At 37.5% G+C, this 2,847-nt stretch overlaps 1 non-coding gene across 1 annotated transcript; it reads left to right on the top strand.

Annotated features, from left to right (window-relative positions):
* The first annotated feature begins 2,317 nt into the window (after positions 1-2,317).
* Positions 2,318-2,424, top strand: LOC149007462 (small nucleolar RNA R71). Its single transcript, XR_016175382.1, has one exon. It is a non-coding gene; the product is annotated as a small nucleolar RNA R71 (small nucleolar RNA).
* Positions 2,425-2,847: the final 423 nt, after the last annotated feature.

The raw sequence follows: 2,847 nt of genomic DNA, 5'->3' as shown, positions 1-2,847 counted from the left end.
GAGGTTTTCTAAAATATTTGGCATCCTTCATGAGATGAATATGAGATTGTTGGAAGGAAGAACTTAGACCTTTGATATTAGTCATAGACCAACCCAATGCTTCTCTATTATCATTCAACAGTGTGATAAACTCTTCTGTTTTGTCAGAAGTTAAATCAGAGACAATAATGACAGGAAGAGAATTATCTTGTCCTAAGAAAGCAAACTGCAAATTAGAAAGCAACTCTTTCAATTCTAGCTTGGGAGGTTCAATTATTGAGGGTTTAGGAATGGAGATGGAGATGGATGGGGGTTTAATAGGATCCAAAGGTATGTGAAAACTTGAGACTTCAAAAAAGAAGGTTTCACTATCATCTTCCAACATATCCATACATTTTTGAAATTCCTGATCAAAATCAATCTCAAAGTTGGTAATCAAATCATTAGGAAAATCTAAAGACTCTTCAAGCATATTGATTTCTTCCTCAATTTGTGGTTGTTTTCCTATCTTGAACATATTAAACTCCACAGTTCGATTTCCAAAAGACAACCGTAAGAGGCCATTTCGACAATTGATTAAAGCATTACTAGTAGCCAAAAAGGGTCTTCCTAGAATTATTGGGATTTCATCTTGGATTGAAAAAGGTTTAGTATCTAACACAATGAAATCAACTGGAAAAATAAATTCTCCCACCTTTAATAATACATCTTCAACCATCCCTTTAGGAATCTTAATTGACCTATCCGCCAACTGAAGAGTAGTTTTAGTTGCTTTTAATTCTCCCAATCCTAGTTGCTTATAAACATGGTAAGGTAAAAGATTCACACTTGCACCAAGATCAAGTAAAGCATGTTCAATGTGTGTATTGCCTATGACACAAGCTATGGTGGGGCTCCCTGGATCCTTATACTTGGCTGCTATAGGTTGAGTAATTATGGAACTGATGTTACCTGCCAAGAACGCCTTTTTGGGAACACTAGTGATTCTTTTATGAGTGCATAGATCTTTCAACACTTTTGCATAGGCAGGGATCTGGGATATGGCATCTAAAAGAGGGATATTCACTTCTACCTTTTTGAAGACATCAAAAATTTTCTCCATAGTTGCAGTCTTCTTCTTATTAACTAGACGGCTGGGAAAAGGGGCCTTAGGAACATAACTCTCAGTTGAAATTTGTTCTTTTCTCATTGTTTCAGCTAATGGTTCAACAAACTTAGGTACTGTTATAGTAATTGGCTCATCTTCAACTTCTATGGGTTTCTCAGACAAACCCTCTTTAGGAGGTACTTGAACATTCTCCTCATCACAATGGTCACTAGTTTTGCTCTTTTCATTAATATGTGACTCACTGTTAAATACCCTTTCCCACTTCGCAATGCGTACACAGAATTTATTGAAGCTAAAGAAGAAGGGGAGGATTCAACTTGGTTGACTTGATTTGGTAAATTTGATGGTCTTTGTTGAATTTGAATCCTAGGATTTAACTCATGTTGGCTAGGCATTTTACCCTTTTCTCGCTCAGACAAAGCACTTGCAAGAGTGGAAATTTGTCTTTCCATATTATGCATAGAAGTCATGAAGGTGCTGGAAAGTACTTCCATATTCTTCTCTAAGGAAGAGAGACGAGAAAACTCCGGATTATTACCTCTATTGAAACCAAGTGTTGATTGATTTTGTGCAGTGAGAGGCATATGAGGCACAACAGGTGGATTGATAGGCCTAGCTAGATTGGCATTTTGAAATTTTGGGGCTTGAGGGAACTGGACATTTTGATTATGAAAAAATTGTGTACTTTGTTTTTGAGGAGCACCAAATTGATTTTGTGTGGAATAATTGCTTAATCCATTTTGGTTTTGCCCTTGAGACCATGAAAAGTTAGGATGACTCTTCCACCCAGGATTGTACGTGTTACTGTACGGGTTTGGGAACATCGCACTGACATTTTCATGTTGGCCTCCAGAATAGCTAGGGCATTCCTCAATTACATGTGTAGGAGACTGACACCATGCGCATATAGCAACAGATTTGTCAACAAAAAGTGATTGATTTGGTTGTGGTGGTGCAGCTTTTACTACCAAAGTCTCTAGCTTTTTCAAAAAACTATCTATTTGTGCATCCTTATGAATTTGGTTATCAACAAAATATCCCCTACTAGTCCTTTCAGATTCTTGAGTTGACTCCCATTCTCTAGTTCTATCTGCTAGGTCTAAAAGAAATTCCCAAGCTTTGGAATCATCAGTGAACGATGTAAATCCTGTGGAGCACATAGATTCCAAAAGTTGCTTAGTTTGATAATCAATACTCTCATAAATTATTTGGCATAAATGCCACAATTCTAAACCATGGTGAGGGCATTCTTGGAGGAGACTTTGGAACCTCTCCATTACCTTAGCAAAAGACTCATTGGGTTTTTGACGAAATTGAAGAATGTCATTTCTTATCTTATTCGTCTTGGAGAAAGGAAAGAATTTTTTTAAGAATAGGACAGTGAATTGTTCCCATGCTATCCAAAGGTAGGCTATAAAGCCACTTTTTTGCTTGGTCCTTTAATGCAAAGGTAATAAACCGTAGTCTTACGGCATCATCAGTGAGTTGTTGTACCTTCATAAGGACACAAACTTCCTCAAACTCCCTAAGAAACAAATATGCGTCTTGATCAGGCAACCCATGAAATTGGGGTAACATAGACAAATAATTAGGTTTAAGTTCAAAGTTGTTACCCCTTACGTCAGGTAAACGTATACAGGAGGGTTGTGCAGACCGAGTTGGGTAAAATCTATCCCTAAGACTCTTAGGTGGAGATATGTCGCCCATGGTCAAAGTAGATATTCGAACAAGTCGGTTGGTGGAATCACGAGTCCAAACAA

Source organism: Hakea prostrata, chromosome 8 (assembly GCF_041222555.1).
Source record: "Hakea prostrata isolate BN-2017 chromosome 8, UWA_Hpros_2, whole genome shotgun sequence".
In the NCBI taxonomy this organism is placed as follows: Eukaryota; Viridiplantae; Streptophyta; class Magnoliopsida; order Proteales; family Proteaceae; genus Hakea; species Hakea prostrata.
This window is presented reverse-complemented; position numbering and strand designations above follow the sequence as displayed.